The following is a 20,848-nucleotide window of genomic DNA, read 5'->3' on the forward strand; positions in this document are numbered from 1 at the left end:
AGCTAAGTCGCAAAGTCCACCCCATCTGAGATGGGGCAAAATGTCCAACTAAAAGCAATCTTCCACCCAGCCTCTTTCTGTTTCCCAGGCCTTCCCCTGAGCTTCCCAGTCCCATTGACTCAGGACCAGAGGGAAAGGGCTTCTTTCTACCAGTACAGGAAGCTCCACACAGGCCACTACCTACAGGTGTCCACTCAGGCCTCAATCCCACACTGCATTATAGTGCCTACAGCTCTTCCTCCAGCCACCTGTTCCCTGGGCCCTTCTGAAGTTAGCCTAGAAGCCCCTCCTAGCCATTTCCCAAGCTTCCTACAATGCTACCAACTCTCACAGTATTTGGTGGGGGTTTTTCTTGAAAGCCCAAACCCCCTGTAATCATGTGATTAGGTGAGACACTCAGTTTTCACTAAAAAAAAAAAAAAAAAAGAGAGAGAGAGAGAGAGAGAGAAACTTCCTAGCATTCATAGCTGTGCAGAAGACATTGACAATGTGAAGGATGCACACTACAAATTCACAACACCCCAGCACATACTCAGAGTAAAGGGAAGACATCCTCTTTTATAGCAGGCCCTGCCTCTAGCCTGAAGTCACATGACCCTACTCCATAAGCCTGCCCAATCAACATGCTCTCTTTGAACAGGGGCTTCACCTGAGCACTCCATACCAAGTCCAATGATTCAGGAGAAAACCAAACACTGGTGGAGTTCCCTCCCTTAAAAGGCCAGCTCCTCCTGTCACACTCAGCCAGAACCTTATTATTTGTGTTAGGTACAGTAGCACTTAAAGGCCTCAGCCTATGTCACTGGCCTATAATGCCGGGTGCTGTACAGACACAGAGTAAGAGACAGTTTATGATCTAAATAGACAAGTCAGGCAAAGGATGCCTTAGCATCTGAGGTGAAGAGAGATTAAAGGGCCAAGTTTTTGAAGGTATTTAGATGCTTAATGGTGCAGGTAGGTGCCTAGTGGCATTTTCAAAATGCTCAGCAGTGGCATGCCTTGACATTTTTAGAAAGGCATGCAGTTCTACATTTGCATGCCTTAGGTGGTCCAAAATGACATCCTCCATGCAGTGTGACCTCACATGGACAATTCATGTGAGGTCACACTGGGCAGAGGACACCATTTTGTTCTACAGAGCACATTTGGGGGCCAAATAAGATTGTCCTGTTGGCAGTATGTTGGACCATGTTTTTTGTGAAATGTAGGACATTCAGTTAATGTCATGCATTCATAGACAGTACACCCTTCAATGCTTAGGCACCTAACTCCCATGGAAATCACTGTTGAAAACCCCAATAGGCAATCTTCTACATCTTTAGGTGACTAAATACCTTTGAAAAATCTGGCTATAAGAGACTTGTCCAAGGTCACTCTGGGAGTTGGTGACAGAGCCAGGAATTGAACCAATTTCTTGGGTCCTACCCCAGTGTCTTAACCACGCCAGGAATCAAACCCAGATCTCCTGAGTCCTTCCTTAACTTTGTTTAAATCTCAAAAGAGGCTTGGTTTGAGATTTGAGAACAGATCCCGGTTAGTTTTTTCTGAACCTGTTCACTCGTTCTAACAGTAATAGGTATTGTTCCTGTTGGAACACACTAATCTCATGTTGGTCTTCTCCATCTCTCATTTGGATGAATCCATGTTCTGAACAAAGATAAAATCGTCATATGGCAAGTCCCAAGAGGCAACCCTGTAAATATCTGGAGAGCAGAAATATGTCCCAGAGATTTCCAGGGCCATTTTGGCAAAGTGTGGTGAAAGTGTAAAGTTGGTACCAGGGAAGATTTTCTTGGTATCTTTATTCAAATGACAAGTATCAAGCAGAAACATGGTGACTGTGTCTTCCTACGTACTAACGTGCAGTACCTACTACAATAGGGCCCTGATCTTGACCGAGGCCTTTGAGTGCTATTGCAGTACAAAATTAAAAATATATAAAAAACAATAGTGAATATTTTAGTGAATTATCTATGTGAACATTTTAAAATGTTATTTTCATGGCAGTTCTCAGGCAGTTAAATATTTGATAGTAATACAATTAAAAAAAGAAAATGCCATCAAGAAATAGCAGTATCCTTTCAATACACTCAATAAAAAGCAGCCAAGTCCTTACCTTAGGAGTCCCTGTATGAGGTGCTACTATTACTATTATTAGTTATTTGTATTACAGTAGCACCAAGCAGCCCATCAGGGACCAGTAACCCCTCTGCTAGATGCTGTACAGACAGAACAAAGAGATACTCCTTGCCCCATAGCGCCTACTCTAATGCCCAGCTTCACAGCACCCAAAATCTCAGCACTTGATCAGGTTCACCCCTATCTGAATTCAAATTGGGAGCCTTGTTTTGGGGCCTCTGTTCCAGTCTGTGTGTCTTTGAATTGGGCTCCATTGCAGAGTTGAACACAAGGTATTTAGATGTAGCTGAAGCCACAGTGCTCACTGCTCCAATCCGCAATGTAGGTTGTGAAATGTGTGTTCAAGACAGTGAGCAGAGACTGGCACCAAAGGGCTAAAAATGAGGCCCTGGAGTTTGCACAGCTTGATTGATCTTTCTTTTGGCTTCAGGAAAGATGCACCCTTATGTACGATGGAATGGGCTCCGAAGGCACCTACCCAGTGGAGCTCATGGCTGAGGATTTCCCAAGGAAAATGGTAGTCCTGAAATTTGAGGATGAGATGCATGAGATTCATCCATACAATGCTTCAGGACAGGGCTGGAACAAAGCCCTAAGTTCTGTTCCTCTTCAGTTTACCTTAACAGGTAATGGTGCCAGTTCCGTGTACATGCCCTAAGGATTGAAATGTTAGTGCAGGAAACTTCTTTCCCAATTAACTTCCATAGCCCACCAAAATTGTGAAATAAATATATATACACCCCACCTTTCCTGTGTCTATCTATTGGGTATTTTCTCAGACAAACATTGACTTACTGGGAGATCTTATACAGAAGCAGGATTTGCCTCCCTAATGATTGGTTCCCTCTGCCTACCTCACAATGTGAGGTCACACTTTTTCTTTGTCTGACATCAGAACTATTAGCAGAGCTGTAGGATCAAAATTTTCTGTGCATGATATCTTAGTCATAATAATAATCAGTTATGATGTCATCATCTTCTATCTATGACATTATATCTATTACTATTAACACCTGATGATGTCACAGATTTGTCCACTTCAAGTTTTCTAAACAAGAGGAGAAAATGTGTGCGTGGGGGGAGGAGATGGGGGAGGAATCAAAGGCTGCCATTCATCCCACAAACTATTGTAATGATTTGAGGAACAAACATCAAATCACATCCTGGATCTTGGGGAAACCAATAAAATAAAATAATTGAAATAGAAATATATTTATTTATAACTTGAGGCAATAGCTCAGACTTCCTGTCAGCCTTCTGCCGCAGCTATAGTCTGAATTATATTCAGATGAGCCAGGATGCCCATCAGGATGGAGAATGAAAGGAAGGAAATTGGAGATGTCTGTATTACTGTAGGTAGGGGGTCCTAGGTTCTCAAAGGTGTTTAGGTGCCTATCTCCCTTACTGTATCATGGGAGTTAGGCACCTAAACATCTTTGAGGATGGGGGTTAGAAAGAGTAGGAATACAATGGTCAGCAGTATATGTCCTCTCCTGTAGTGGATCACAGCTATTACATCCTTTAGGTATTATTGGGATGTATTGTGGTGGGAGGGGGATAAGAAAGGTCTCAGCAGAAGAAAGGAAATGGCTTTAAGTCAACATGTTCCTTCTGTTTTGTTTCCCAGTGGAGAAGCCAATAGAGGACTGTACTTTTGGAAGTAGAAGACCAATATTTATCAGCCCAACCCCGGACAATGGGGACAAGATTAGCGTACTGCCCTCTGAGGATGTTTCTTTCACAGTGATGGCTGTCAGCACAGGAGAAAGGTGACTGAAATGGAAAAAAGGCCGCATAGTGAAACCCAGCCCCACAACAGGAACCAGGTGGTCTACGCCTAGAGCACACAATGCCAGCCCTTGCAGACTTCATCACTGCTAACACAATGCTCATTAAGAGCTTGATCCTGCAAGGCACCGGAGCATCCTCAATGCCCACTAGCTCAGCTAGCACTTGGAACCTTACAGGATCTGCAGCCACAACCAGCAAACCCATGTGTAAGGTCTGCACTAGAATTTAGTGTTCTGACTTAACACATATGAAAGCATGGCTCAGACTGGGAAAGCTGCAATGCAGCCACCTATTCTGTGGATAACATAGGAGGACGTCACTCTCCAGGGCTCACAACTCAGTACCTTCCACAGCACCAAAGTCACTCTACAACAAGGAAATCAATAAATGCCACGCACTGGGATGCCAGCTTGATTTCTGGTTTGTAATTCCTGTATGACAGTGCTTTAGGGCTGTGACTAACCGCAGTATCAGTTCAATATCTAATGTCTACTTAACACATGAACTAGATCATGCAGCCCTTGCAGACAGTTTAGATGGACAATCTAACAGGTCTTTTACTGAGCCAATACATTGACAATAAATTGATCACCTTTGTATTTCCTAGCTGTTGAGCATAGACAGACAGACAGACATGCAACTGTAGGGCTTTATCCACAGCCCATTGAAGTCAATGAGCTCTAGATCAGACCCTAAATTTCCTGGGTACATTTCTTGTGACGTGTTGCCTAGACTTTAATTCTTCATCAGGCTAGTTAATAACAGGCTGTTAGAGCTTCCTCTTTCTTGTAGTGCATCTGCTGTGGCAGTGATTGGATTGTGTGTAAAATGGCATGTCGCACCCTGGGGGATTGTAGGTGCCATGTGGGCAGAGCTGGGGCAGTGGATCAGCCAGCGTTGACTGCAGTGGAAGTGGGATCGCCCATTCTTTTTCCATTCCTCTCTACAGAGGAGCGTTGGGCTGTGTAACTTTGCCCTGAATGTCTTGGAAAGGCCACTCAAAATTATATTCTCTAGCACTTAATGAAAAGCACACTGTACCTTACTCAGTGCATGGCCTGCAAGATAAACGAGGTATGCCTGGTATTTTAGACCCATCTTAGTGATCTGCAGTACCAATGCAGACAGGTCTTGCACAGCATTATTCATGACCTGGCACAGGAGTGCAACTAAATTAATAAATAATGGCAATCAGTACTGCGTCCATGTCCATTAGCTGCTGCGCTGATGTGATCTGCCCGCCTCAGCTCTGCGCATGATTACCATGGCAGGCTCACATTCGGATGATCCTCAGTGCTTGAAATGCAACCCCTTACTCTTTTCCTGCAGGATGGCTGACTTGCACGTTCTGGGTCCTTACGGGCTGCACACATTGGATCTGTGGATGGCAGATGATCTCTGCACTGTGTCTGTAAATATCACCTGGGAAAGCAGGAACCCTGTGAGAATGCACCAGGTTTCCGTATGTTTTGTGGCCAGCACGTTGTCCAGGTGAGAACTGCCCAAGACCATTGTGAGCACAGCTGGTCTCCATTCATTTCAGTGTAACTAAGGAAGAGTAAGGTCTGATCTGCTCTGCTTTGGCATGTGACTTTATCTTCTTTGTTTCTTCTTTGGCATCTAGGTTACAGTCTGAGCTCAGATGCATTTGGATTGTGCAGCGTGAGTATCTGGGAAGGACTGTTTTCTGACATCTCTCATTTTTTCCCATCAATCTGTGATGTAATTGCAAATCCCTCCCCATTAGGACAGTAGCCTGGGTCAATTCTACATGCAGAAATGCTGATTTTACAAAAAACACCGTATACCCTTAGCTTGCTCTAGCCTGAGCCCATTTCAATCACAAGACACAGACATGTTCAGTGTGATGTTACATTTCAGGAATGAATGGGAGCTTTCTCCCCCAGGCCCGTATCAGTCTCAGCCTAAGGGGAGTAAAATCACATTCCCCATCTCCAGGTGACTTGTCACTCCAGTGACCTTCTTTCCCTGGTGCCCTCACCACCTCCCTGCTGGCTGCACGTTTGTCCAGGATAGCAGGAAATCTGTGTAACCTTCAGGCTGATTCATCATAAAACCAGGAACTCATCCAATTAACCTAAACTGCTGTCCTGCCCCTTATGCCTCAGGTTTGTGAGTGACTAGCACAGATATAGTATCTTGTTGCTGATTACACAGCAGGGAGAGCGGGGTCTAAGTTTTGTGCACAGGAAGAGATGTGGGCCACAGGCAGACATGCATAATCCACATAGCCGTGTGGGTGGAAGAGGATTTAGCAGCTCAGATGGGTAGGTCAGAGTTGGGGGGGGGGGTATCATTAGGAGGATGCATGCAGGATAATTTTGGCAGCGGAAGGGGGGGTGTTGGTGCCTTATAATGACGTACCCAGCCACACCAAGGAGGGTGGCAAAACCAAGGCTTTTGTCACTGGCTGAAGCTTTGAGAGGTGGGCATAAGAGGAGCATAGGCAGCTGACTTCATGGGTAGCTAGCCTGCCCTCCTCTTCCCTGTGCTCCTGAGATTTGGTTCTGAGGAGTGGGGCTTAGTGCAGCAGCAGCCCTAGCACATGGCAAGGGCCAGCTGTGTCTGTAACCTGCAGAGATTAATAGTCATTGTAGATGAAATCCTTTACACACTAGTGCCAAGCAGGAGGGTTGTTTATAGGGTTTTTTTTCTTCTCTCTTGCAGAAGCTGCGGATCACCAACAGGGCCCAGGTAAATAAAAGTATCATGTGATATGCTGGGAATTAGTAGAGGGAAGTTCACTTGCAAACCCTAATGCTTTACCTCTTCGCTTCATCTTTTCTCAATCAGGTATGGCACTGGCAGATTATATAGAGGTTTGTGTGGTGCAAGAGTGCCACCTTGTGGGGAGTTTGAAAACTTCCAGCCTGCTTTCCTATGGATTCTCCAGGCCCCACAGAGCTATGTCTATTAACACACAGTAATCCAAAATCAAAGAGGTCTCCGCTTTCCCACGTTTGCAGAAGCCTCACATTTTGTTAGATTATGCCCAGCCCTATGTTGATGTGCAAGAATGGAAGGCAGTCAGTGCAAGAAACCGCCCCTCCCCCTTGAACTCCTAGGAAGGGGGATGGGCACAATCCATTGACACAGTTGCTGCTGCAGTATTGCTGTCAGCCCCACTAGCTTTCCTGGGAAGAGGCCACCTACCCCAACCGTGCTGGGGGAAAAGCAGAGCTGCCAGGATATGAAACCAGGGGGGACCACTGCTCTGATTCATTATGACAATTCCTAGTTTATGTTCTGCTCCCAAGAAAGTTCACTAGCCCAGCCTCAGGAGAAAGTGTAACAGCCCAAACCTCCAATCACCTTCATAGAGCTGCCATTAAAAACAAGCCAACAAAAACCCAGCAGAGAAATATTTCTTCCTTTCCTGAAAATGTGGAATGTCTCTCCAATAACTACACTGGGCTGAGGCTAGTTAGTCCTTATGGTCAAAGAACCAGTGCAGAAAAATCAAGAAAGGGCCAGACACAGAGAAGCATGGTAAAGTTTCCCTCTCTTTAATTGTACTGAAGTAGATTGAATGGCCTCCGCATCCTTAGTTAGTGTGAATGGGCATGGTTTCATTGACTTCAGCAAAACTACACTGATTTCCAGCAGCTGACGTGTGGCCCATTGCATCTCCTTCAGAACAATTAAAGAAACTTTAGCAGAATCTAAGGTCCTCCACTATTTATTGCACATTTGTTCCAATTTTTTTTAAATTGTCAGTGCATATTGATAGCAGAAGAATGCAGTGGATCTCAAACGAGAACTGCTATGCCTCTTCTATTTTTTCAGTATTGGACTTTCGCCCTTTTGAAAGCTGTTTCTCTCCTTGTTTGGCACCTCTTTTTCTCAGTTCTGCTGTGTCTTGAGGATCGAATGCAGCTCTCTGTTCCCCGATCTAGTTCAGGAGACGTGCAGGAAAGCGATCTTCAGAAGAATAACCCTGAATGCCTGATCAGTAGCAACAGTACGCACCTGCTAGTCGAGATCCCACTCAATGGGTGTGGCACCAGGGTAAAGGTACTGCCAGAGCACTCTGCTGGGTGTTTACAGTGGTCTGATATCTGTGCTCATCATGGTTTAGTAGCCTGGGGTGAGGAGAGGCTTGATGGAATCCAGAAATAGTCGACAGGTGTAAAGTCTGCTACACTGGTACCGAACAATGCTTCTGCAGCAACACATACACTGTCCATAGCCAAGCCAGTAAGCACTGAAGAGAAAAAGAGCATAACCAGCAAACTAACCTATTATTTCAGACCCCTCAACTGCTGGCTGGATTGCACTAGGTTACACACACAGTGAGAGGCAGTCTCTGGCCTAAGAGACTAAACAGACAAGACAGATGAAATCGGAAAGAAATGGAGTAGTTATTCCTATTATACAATGGTGGAGAGGGGCTAGGGCACAGAGTTTTTAAATGACCTGCCCAAGGTCACACAGAAGGCAGAGTCCAGAACTCCAGATTGAGCCTTAGCCCAGTCCCTTAGCCATGAGTCCATCCTTCCTTTCAAAAACTAGTCTATGCCATGAATGCATTTGAGATTTCTGGAGATACTAATGGGAATTCCCTGGGAAAATCTCTCCTGCATCAAGGAAAAAGTTCCTTTAAGTTTTTGGAATGTTAACATTCGACCCCTCACTCTTACCCTGACATCTCTACCTCTTCCTGTTCTCGCAGGAAGATCCATCTTTCTTCATCTTCACCAACAAAATAATTGGTCGACACAAAGGAGCATTGTCCAGTCCATTCAAGAAAACCCTTGCCATCCCAGTGAGCTGCAAATACACCAAACAGGAAGAGGAGGCCGGCTGCACGCACTGCCCCTTTGTGGGCCTCACAGATAACTTCAGTTTTGGCAACTTCAGTTTTGATATTCGATTCGGCACTGAGACTGCAGGTGGGATGAGGTTATTAGAGCAGGGGGCTTCCATTAATGCCAGTGTCAATGACTGGTTATTTATCAGCGTGTTGGCCAAGAGCGACCTGGCTGATGCCCAGTTGGTGGTGCAGTCCTGTCAGGTGCTAGGCAACCAGGACCCTTCCGATGGCATCTTTATCATACAAAAAGGGTAAGAGCCTTTCCCCTCCACATCACCAGTTCAAATCCAGTCTAAGTCAGTAAGCGCCTTCATGGCCATCCCAGAGGTCTTTCAGTGGCCTATGTGAGAAGAGTTGGTTGTCTCAGTCCATTTCCATCTGTCCCACCAAAAACCAACTCGATATTGGCATTGTCAGGCTCCGTAGAGAGGCCAAGACTGAAGGGCCCCTCTTGCCCTAATATTGGTCCTCTCCCAATATATGAAGAAGCCTGCACTCCCATTAGCACAGGGGATGTGTCAGGGCAGTATGGGTGTGACTAGTGTATCTGTAGCTGGCAGACAGTCCCTGTCAGTCTGTCACCAGCTGGTGAACGTTAGAGCAACCCAGGACGGTGGCCAGAATGTAACAAGCCAGAGAATACCGTTCCCTGACAGACACTCCTCTCAACTGCACAGCATAGAATCTGGACCTGAATTTTTAACAGCATGCCCTGCATATGTATACAGAAATATGAAAGTCAAGACTGATTAGCTATTGGTACCTCTCAAAACCCACTGATAAAGTTCTTCACTGTAATTTTTCCTTGCAGTTGCTTGAATTACAAGGCAGCCAAAGAAGTGATTCTGGAAGACTCCAAAGACAAGGTTTACAGTCTCAGGCTCTCCTCAGTAGCCAACACTGTTCCTGAGGTGCTTCACCACTTTGCTTCTTCTTATACCACTACAGCTGACAGCTCAGTACTGCCAGAGCCCTGCACCCTTGGGAGATGTTGGGATGAGAACCAAGGGTGTTCCACATGCAGTGATACTGTGCAAATAGGATCTAAAGCCTCTTTTCTCAGCTCCTCCAGAATGGACACATCAGAAACATGAAGGACACACCTTCTCTCATCCATCTCCTACAAATGAATATAGATACCTCCCTCACTGACACAGAGAAAAAGAAAAGAACACATATCCATGGCCCTTCCTACATACCCAGAGAGCTCCGCAGACACACACCCATACTTACATTAGCATCATGCATATTCTCACACACCATACAACTGTGAAAAATGTGTTACTTGGTTTCTGGCTTCCTCGTCCCACAGAACATATTAGAAACAGAAAAAAGAAACTCTCCTCCATCCATCTCCTGAAAATTAACTCCTCTATTCCTACAAGTCACTCCACAACCTGCACACGCATAGAAACACAGGCACAAACAATGCCACATTGAAATATCTGCAGCAGAGCTAATTGAAAAATGGGACATTTTCACAAAAATGGTCTCTCTTTTTCCACACACACACACGCACGCACAATTCAGGAATATGCAGGAGAGCGCGTAACAGATGGCAAAACTGCCACGTGCATTTGCAAGGGGAAAATTTTGCCACAGAACCATGAATAGTGAAAATTCCCAGGCTGGGGCAGAGGACGTGTGGAGCTATATTGCTGACTGAAAGTCGGCATAGATTGCTATGACTTAAAGCCAGCTGTTCTTGTTTCTAGGTGTTTGTAACTTGTGATGTGAAGCTGTGCCGCAGCCTGACCAGATCCAGGTTATGCCCTTCAGGATGCAGGTCCTTCAAAAGCAACTATTCATCATGGAAGATACTAGAGACAAAGATCCATCGGATCACTGCCGGGCCTATCCGGCTCACCAAAGGCCCCTCCAATGGTAAGAGAAATCACTAAATTTCTGAGGCATTTGTCACTTAATAGGTGCTTCTAAAATAGACTGCGAGAGGGAAGGTTGGGAGCATTTGGTGTATTATCCCTAAGCATCAACCTCCCCACAGAGAACGTAAGACTCTAGAACTCATAGCCCTTATTTAACAGAAACAAGCAGTAGCTCGCTCTAAGGGTGTACCTGTTAAACTGAGTTTCACTCCACCACAAAGATTTTGGTTTTTGAGGGCTGCAATGATCACCAAGCACATGATTTTACAAAAATAGCAATGTAGGCTTATGTCCAGAATATGGAGCAGTAGCATTTGGACTGGTCTGAGTTAGCAGTCAGTCTAGGTGTTGACTTCCAAATAGGGCAACACCTAGGCACCCGCAATGTCCGCAGTAATGGGGAAGCGATAGGCTGTAATGCAGACAACGCCTCAAAATTGGAGGGAGGTTGCCACTTGTAAAATATTATAGTCCCAATTTTAGTGTTAAAAAAAATTGGATAGTCCCAATGTCAATCAGTGGGTGAATCTGGTTTACATCAGAGCATCCCCCAGATTATTGTGGGCATTGCAGCATTGTGATTTTGTGTTCACAGGTAGCATCACAATGTTGTATAAAAATCATCAAAATCAGTCGTGATGCTACAAGGTCAGAATGTGAAAAATATAAAACTCGAAGGGGAGTGGGCTGACTTTCAAAGTGGGCTAGCATAGACCCTATACCACTGAGCAAAATAGTAATAGGTACCAAATATTCCCCACATGCCCATACCAGTCACCCTATCTGACAAAAAGCTTCTACAAGCCGTAGTAAAGTATGCTGAGTACATCAGTACACAAACTGCTGGGAATGCAGTAGCCAGATAACCCTTTAAAACATTCCTGAAGCCTCCCAGTACCACTATCAATGTAAGGAAGGGCTATATAGGGATCATTCCATCAATCACTAAAGGGAAGCCACCCGTTTCTTAGCTTGTGCAACTTGACAGACCCAGCAGCAGAGTTTGGAATTGCTCCAAGCTGTAAAATGAGATGGCAAAATGTACATGCCACCCACTATCAATGAAGCACAAACTGCCATATTAATGTTGTTTTCCTTTAGCTGCTGCTTTGGATACCCAAGTAAACCTGCACATCTTTAAATACATAGAGATGTTAATACAAATAATACTCTCCAGTTGGAGGGCATAGAAGGCCTTATTCCATATGTGTGAAAGGATGGGAACAACCTCATGATGGAAAATTCTGACCAGGCCAAAACAAAAGGTGCCACAACAACAGCAACAAACATCTATAAAAGGAAAGCAGCCTTTTCTTAAAAAGAAATCACTAGCACAAGCCATTGATATTGGTACCTCACTTTCATGAATACCACAATGCACCCCAAAATATCATTTGAACACTACAGCTTGTTGCCAGCTTATTGGATTTTTGCCTCTCAGTGTTTCTTTTCCAATGATAGACAGGGTATGAAAATAAATCAGTGGTTAGCACTTTGGTGTTTAAAAGGGTCTTAAAGCATTTCACAGGGGCAAGGCCTGTCCAACAACTTCCAGCACCTAAAATCTCTGATGGTTCTCCCTTTGCGGCTCCTGAATACACTTATCACATCTGCCTCCTCTCCATTCTCCCTGCAGGTACTAACTACACTGCCTTAGTGGTTGGGATAGTGCTGGGATGCACAGTGGTGTGTGTTATCTTCCTGCTGGTGAAGAAGTCCTTTGTGGGGGTGCCTTACAGGAATGTATCCCTAAGAATATGAGATGATCATTGTAAAGGACATTTCAGGAACTCAGATGTTTGGGAAGATTACTGCACTTGAACTTGAAGGACACAACTGAAAATTCCAAGAGAGAGCAACATCGAAGTCTGTGGGATTCAGGAATCATACGCTAAATAGATTGCTTATGGCAGCATTTCTGACTTTGTACAGGTACAGATACCACTGGTGGCACAAAGCCCACAATCAAGTGGTGTATGGGTGGTTTAAATTCTAGAATCCACTATGACATTGATTAAAAATAAGAACATGGAACACCATGTACTTGTGAATTTTACATGTGGTTTGCTAAGGACTTGTCCTCGCTGTAACAGTTAGCTCAAATTACTCCTCGAGTTAGCCTAGCTTGAGTGAGTGCAACCATACTGCGAAACAACACTCAAGCTACACAGAGGATTGGATGAACAGCTGATGAGTTGTGCTAGGTTGAGTTGCATCCCCATAGCATTTCTAGCTTGAGCATCAGCAGCACTAGAGCTTCAACCTATACCTCCTGATGGACTAGCTAGCGAGGGTTTAAAGTACCACCTAACAAGCTGGATTTGGGTGTGTGGACAGGTGTCAGGTTGGGGTCAACACTTGAGTTGTACCTCAAGTTAACAGTGCCGTAAAGACAGCTTCAGTCTTAAAGAACTAATGACTTATAGGAAACATCTCACATGTAAACAAGCAGCTTTCAAACTAGCATCCATGGCTTAGTAGTCTGGAGCACTTCCTAGAGGGCATGTAGTATTTTGAGTACTAAGTAGAACCAAGATTTAACTGTTGGGAAGGAAGGTGCTTTATGAAGGGTATTCTTTTCTGAAGTGATGTGCTTATGAAGAGTTGGAGAACCAGTGAAGTTAATATGCAGGGCTACGTAAGCCTATTCAAAATGCATGTAAAGTAGGATCTAGGAAAGAAAGCTAGTCTTCAAAGCTGCTGGATTTTCCATGGAAAAGTGTAACAAGCACCCACTCATTTTGGAAGGAAATCAGTGAGGCTGATAACATTTATTTCTCTTTTTCACTCAGAAACCTTACAAGGCAGGCTTTTACAGGGAATATAGCTAGAAGGTTGATTTTCATCCAGAATGATAAAGATTAAGGTCATGCACTGGCAATTTAATTTTGATTTGTAAATTGTTTTTTCAGTAAGAGGATGAGAGCTAGGAACTCAGCTGTGGATAAACCTTGCGGACACGATTTTCTCTCCCCTCCCCCCCACCCCCGTTATTGGCCCACACTGCAAGTAAGGTAGGGACTCTGTTAAATGAGTTGATCACAGTTTGGGGGTTCCCTCCTCCTTTTCTCCATGAGAACATTTTTAAAAAATCAGAAGTTAAAAAGTAATTAGCATACATACCTTGGGATCCTTGATTCTATCAAAATGTATCAAAAGGAGGTTATCAGCTTCAGAAAACATGAAACCAAGATACTCCAAGACAGGCTCACAAAGGAAGGAGTGGGCAGCTGCTTTTTTCATTACATATTTCATTTTTCAAGCCGTGTGAATTCAGCCATGCCATGGTGAGACAACTACAGCAGCATGTGCTGCATCTACAGAATTCCGAGCCCTAGCCTGACAGTATGATCTACTTCACGTATACAGTATTGTCACCCCTCGGGCAAACAGGTCACCTAAATGTGAGCCCACGTGCATGAGAATCAGGGTGTTTTCTAGCTGTAGTCTGTTTATTTATAAAATGTACACAAGGTTCTGTTTCTCTGATGAGCGGTATGAACAAACATCAAGCACGCAGCACTCTTTTGCAGAAATCCCAAGGGAGCCACTCCAGCCCCCTACCAAGAAGTAGCTGTTGCTGGCTTCTGCTTCTCTTCACTCATTCAAACTACTCACTTTCAGCCACAGCCCCACACACAAGAATCTAACTCCAAGTTCAAGACTCCATAAAATCTGTTAGTGCCACACTTCTTAGCTGTGGCAGTATGGGCTTGCCATTGAGCCTGAGCCATCAGCCCAACAATATTTCTTTATGACCCTCTGGTGGCTACCTGCTTGTATCCACTGTTTCTCAGGCCTTGTCTTCACTGTGAAAAAAAGGTGTGTTCTTAACTTCAATTAGCTAACCCAAGGCAAAATCCCAGAGAAGACACGACAGTTTGTAGTTATTTGTATCACCATAGTACCTAGGAGCCCTAGTTATGGACCAGGACCCCATTGTTCCAGGTGCTGTACAAAGAGAAGAAAAAGACAGTCCCTGTGCCCAAAGAGTTTACTATCAAAATATAAGGCAAGAGATCACAAATGGGTACAGAGAGACAGATGGGGGAGTACGAGGAAACAACGAAGCTATTTTGGTCGGTATGATAGGCAGTGGTATCAGCACACAAGTGGCCTATCCGTTGTCAAGTCTTTTGTAGGCATCACAGTAAAGGAGAGTTTTAAGGAAGGGTTTGAGGGAGGATAATCAGGTAGCTTTGTGGATGTTTATGGGAAGCTCTTCCCAAGTGTGAAGGCTATCACAGGAGAAAGCAGAAGGGGCATCTGAAAAAATGTAATAAGTGGGCAATGAAGGCTGGCATCGTTGGCTAATCAGAGGCAGGCGACGACATCTTGATTGTGATTGAGAGCGAGTAGGTTTGGGAATAGGCCTTTAAAGCGAAGACAGCAACTTATGTTTCTTGTGATAGAGAAGGGGGAGCCAGCAGCAAGCTGAAAAGAGATGGATGATGTGGTTAAAGCACCAGGCTAGGAAAATGATTTTTACAGCAGCATTCTTTAGCTTGACTTGCTAATTCATGTGAAAACTACAAACTGCCTTGTCTTTACTAGCATTTTACCTCAAGTTAGCCAGCTCAAATTAACACACGGTTTTCTGTAGTGAAGACAAGGCTTCATATCTCAACAATTCTTAATAACAAGCCATTACAGTATCATAAGTCAATTGCTTCATAGTTGGTATTTCCCCCTTGATCACTGAAACCTCCTGCTCCATGACATCCACATCACACACCTTCAGTCCCTACAAAACACAGCTGGTAAGATCAGCATCTTTGCCCCTCCCTGTCATCCTGTCACCTGCCTCTTTGAATCCTTCCTCGGCCTCCCCTCCTCCGCCATTCCAAATACAAGATTCTTTAATCAAGGCTCAGCATTAAGCTACCCCTTCTTACTCAGCCACCTCTCTCCCAATCTAGAGCTCTCTGTTCTGCCAATAATGCCAGCCTCAATGCTCCATTTGTTCACTTCCACACCCAGCTTCTGCTCTCTGCTGTGTCACCCTGTGCACAGAGCATACTTCCTCAGCTGGTCTGTTAGACCACTACACTCTCTTCATTTAAATCCCTCCTCACGAGACACTTCTACAAGATGCCTATAAGAAACTAGCTAATTAATAAGGGTACCAAGAGGGGGCATACTGGAGCGTTTATAATTAAAATATAACCTGGGACTGTATCAAAGCCTGCGGTAAAATTTTCAAAAGTGACTGAAGTCCCATTTTCAAAAGTGACTTAGGCACCTGGGTCCCTCAGTGCCCAAAGCCTGGTCTACACACAGTTTTTGAAGCAATATAACTATTTTAGTTAAGGGAGCAATTTTTTCTAACTGATATAGTTATACTGGTACAACCTCTAGTGTGGATGCAGTTATAGCAGTATAAAAGTGTCTTACACCAGGAGAGCTTAAGTTATTCCCCAAAGAGAAACAGATATATCGGTATAAAGCACCTTTATGCTGGTATAACTGCATCCACACTAGGGAGCAGCACAACTTGTGGGTGTAGAGAAGCCCGGAGTCACTTTTTGAAAATGAAACTTTGACTCAAGTGATTTAGGAGCTTTTGAGCATTTTATCCATGGCCAATTTCCACTTTGACCATTTTCTTTCTCCCTTCAGCTGTCATTTTAAATGGTAAGCTCTTTATGGCAGGGACAGTGCCATCCTGTATATTTATACAGGGCCTAACATATCTGGGAGACCAATGTAGTACAAATGATAAAACAGAGAAATGATAACAGGAATTTTAGACAATTGTCGCAGGTATTTGGCAGTGTTAGAGGACTGTGAGGCACTGCTAAACCTGCTACATTTGCAGAGCTGTTACAATGTCTGCAGCTGTGTTTTAGTATGCCATTTTAAAAAGGCATTACAAGTCTAATTTTAAATTGAAAAAAAATAATGAAATACACAGCAAAGCTTATTACTTCATATCCACCTCTCAATTTGGTGAAGTCCAAGTGCAAGTACAAAACCCACTCTAAGGAATAAGAAAAAACAGAGTAGGAATGTTGAGACAATATGAGATTCTTTTCTTTAAAGTTACACTGTCACTGTTTTATGACATTTTTACGACATTAAAAATACACTCGCTATTTGTGAGGTATAGGGACAAATTTAAGTCTCTATTGATGGAGATTTGACACACACAGTAAAGATCACTACTTGGATGCAAGAGCTGAGATGCCTACTATGCATACTTCTCAATCTGCCAAGATCCAAACACAGACCAATACTCTGAATTACACAATGTGTGGCAGATTCAAAATAAGGGACACAAAAATTATTCAGGCAGGAAACTTAAAATGCCGTGGGATTCATCTCTTCAGTGGCACTCTTTCCACAACTTCGGTTTCATGATTATTTACGTCTGATGTAAATATGCTTCCAACAATAAAACGAGGAGGATGCCAAATTTGTGTGGTATATTAACTTTGGGACTAAATGTGGGACACTTGAGAGACATACTGCAAGAGCTGGGCACATAACAATGACAACCTTTCCTTTCTTTCTCTGTGCCTGTACTTCAACTTTGTTTGCATTTTACTGATTTCAAAATGAATGGGAGTGTTAAACATGAGAGTAGTTTTGATGCCAAGAACATACCACATATGCATTTGAGAAGCAAATTCAAGAGACGCACTGCTGTTTTGAAAACATTTTCCAATAGTTCTTCGATTATGAAAACTGTAACTTTGAGACTAATCAGCCCCTCTAGGGGCATGGGGACCGGACAGTGTGTCATGAGACAGAAGCTGATTACAAGTGACATCAGCTCTCTGTGCTCTGATACGTGTGAGGGACAGGAGGGGATAAGTGGCACTAACTTTCGTAACAACATTCACCCCGATGTATTTTAGTAATTCAGTAATACAGCAGTCCCATTTGTAAATAAATCAAATATATTTCATCATCTGAAATCTCTGCAATGTTTTCTCACTCCAGGATTTCTTTCAAAATTTAAAAAAAAGCCTGAGCCATACAGTATTTGCAGCTTATTTTGTGCAGTTACCTTTACTCCTTTTCCTTCCTGTTACCCCTTTCATTGCTTCCACTCAGCAGAAGCTAATATCCTTGCACTTTTATCCAGTCACCAAAGAACAGGAAGAGAGACTCCTCCCAAAGCGAACATGCTCTTTGGACATGTTTTGTAAAACAGCCAGACATTTTTTCCACCCCACTGTAGACACTCACTACAGTGACAGGCAGGGTTCGTCCATCACTGTAGTAAATCAAGCTCCCTGAAGAATTCTTCCATCAACCTAGCACTGTCTACATGGAGGCTTAGGTTGGCTTAACTATGTCTCTTGGGGGTTTTAATTTTTCACCTCCTCTGAGCAACATAGCTGGGTCAACCTAACTTTCTAGTGTAGACCAACCTTGAATTTAAATTGGTCATATTGTAAGAAAACTACACTTTTTAAAAATAGCATCAGCATTAGTTGTTCACTATTTGTCTGTCATTATAATTTCTAAGGCTGTCACTTGTTAATCCACCATGCACATTAGGGTGAGGGCTTTCTTCTCAAAAATCACTTACATGCTTTGCTATTAAAAATCAGGCAACTACCAAGCAGCCAATGTTGTTCTTTCATTAGACAGTGCAAACAGACATCATACATCACCTATCCAGCCACTTCTTGCAAGAGCATGAAACGCCTATTCCGTTTTGCAATAAAAATTACTTCAATATAGGGATTATTTAGATCAGAAAGAAAAAGGGCACACAATAGGGAAAAATGAAAAATAGGGAAAAACGCCTCTTCATCTAGTCACAATGTGAGAACAAGGAGGCACTCAAAAATATTAGGTAGTAATTTAACATATACATATTTTTTTATGATTAACCTGGCAAACTGTTTCATAACAGGAGCATAGCAACAAAGAGTAGATATTCACAGGAGGCAAAAAGAAATACATAAGCAGTTACAAGAGGAAGTTTAATTAAAGTGTTATGATGGATAGACACCTGTTTAATACTTTGAGCTCACCTAGCATCTTTAATCCAACGGTCACCAAACACACTGCAAACAATTAATCAAGCCTCAGCACCCCCATGAGATGGCAAAGTGTTCATATTCCCTTGTTCCAGGTGGGAAACTGAGACGTTAATGGTTTGCACAAGATCACATAGGAATCTCAATACACAGCTTGAAATAGAGCCCAGCTCTCCTGCCTCCCAGACCTCCACTTTAGAAATGAAACCACACTTGGTACCTCAAGACAGGAGCTCTGCCCATTTGTCCATATACGATATGAGGTCTGTTTTCTTTGGAAGCAGACAGTCCTAGTCAAAGCCGGATCTAGAATACCAACCAGCATCAAGCAAGTCTGATCACTATGGCAATTCTTTCTTTCCTACTAGTTGAACAGCATCTTATAACCACAGTTGTGTAACTCATCTTAATAACTGTGAAAGGGCAGTAAACAGAGTTAATAGCCCTGTATGTTTCCCAATATTTCTCTTTTTTTAATATAGCAAAGGTAAAAAGAAACTGGCACCAACAATCAAAGCAAGAAGGCCCGAGAACAATGTTTAACTTACTTCCATCTATTTAATGGGACTTTATTCACTCACCAGTTGAAATGGAGGAAGTTTTGCTAAGATCTCATTTTCTAGCATATCATTACTATCCAAATCCAATTAAAAACAGTTTTGAATTAAGTCATGTTTCACTTTGTGCTTTCAAAATCACCAGTTACTGCCATCACACTTCTAATTCAAGCTGCCATTGGGAAACAAAATAGTACTCAGGACTCTAATTTTGGGTGAAATAAGCCTTGGAGAACTTACAAGTCTTCTCTACTGGCCCCTAAATGTTGCAATTAAGAAAAATAAAAGCAGAAAAGATCGGCAGTATTAAGAGAAATTTGAAGTTTCCTGACCTTAGAGAACTAGGTTTCCCTCAACTGCTTTTACATATAGGAATAAAAGGAAGGGAAAGGTAGGAATATGGACTATCAAAACTGGGAACATTCTAAAGAGAGATGGGAAGTAGCGTGGTCTAGTGAAGTGGTTCTCAAGCTTATTTGATCACGTCCCACTTCTTTGTGTCTGTAGTAGTTAATGCCCCTTTCCCCCGGATACACAAGTACATATACCGATAAAAAAAACCCAACACGTAATTCTCACAACATTAAAAACAGTAATGCATTGATTCAAACAGAACCAACGATCCATTATAATAAGAGCAAAAGCAAAACTGTGATTGTGGTCGATGCTTACAATTAAACGTACACAACTTACCATAGCAAACAGATTAACATACAGATGGCAATGACTTTGTATAATGCTACGCAACCTTAACAAGACTGTCAAAATGCACAGCATCATCTAGAATCAAATGCACAGTGCCATCTGAGGATCTGATCTGTCTGGAGGAATCAGCTTTGCTAGTTATTCACTGCTACGGGTAAAATGTGCGCAGTACGTTTTTCTCCCCCACTAAATCTTCTCAAACCCCCTCCCCCGCGAATATATTCTGCACCCACCCCCAGAGGGGCCCATGCCCTAGTTTGAGAACCTCTGATCTATTGGATAGGGCTTCGTCTACCTTGTCTATTTAGACTGTAAACTCTTTGGGACTATCTCACTCCATGTGAGTACATTACCCGGCACAATGGGACCCCAATCTCAGGCCTGGTCTACACTACAGAGAGTTAGGTTGACACAAGGCTGCTTACATCAATCTATGTAAGTGTCTATACTAAAATTTTGCTCCTGCAGATGTAACTGGCCCGCTACACTGACTTAACTCCATCCCCGCGAGATATGTAGAACCAATGTCGATGTAGTTAGGTCGACACAATGTCAGTGTAGACACTGCGTTGCTTATCTCGACTGTTGCTGGCTTTCAAAAGCCATCCCACAATGTCCCACACTGACAGTTCAATGGGTGCAAGTGCTTCTGGTGAGGACGCGCCCCACCGACACAAGGACCAAAGTGTAGATACACACAAGTGATGTAATCACTGCGGCAGCTGCATGTTGATGTAAGTTACGTTTACTTAATTTTGTAGTGTAGATATGGTCTCAGTATAGGCCTCTAGATGCTACTGTAATACAAAATAATAGTAGGCATGTGATGTTCCATATCATTTCACTGGATGGTCCACTGAAAACTGCAGCTCAGAAGTTTGTGCTGGCAGCAAAGAAACTAAAAGAAAATCCATGACAGAAGCGGACAGGGATGAAGAT

The sequence above is a fragment of the Emydura macquarii genome, unplaced genomic scaffold, assembly GCF_026122565.2.
Source record: "Emydura macquarii macquarii isolate MOO-44397 ecotype Brisbane River unplaced genomic scaffold, CSIRO-AGI_Emac_v2 contig_587, whole genome shotgun sequence".
In the NCBI taxonomy this organism is placed as follows: domain Eukaryota; kingdom Metazoa; phylum Chordata; order Testudines; family Chelidae; genus Emydura; species Emydura macquarii.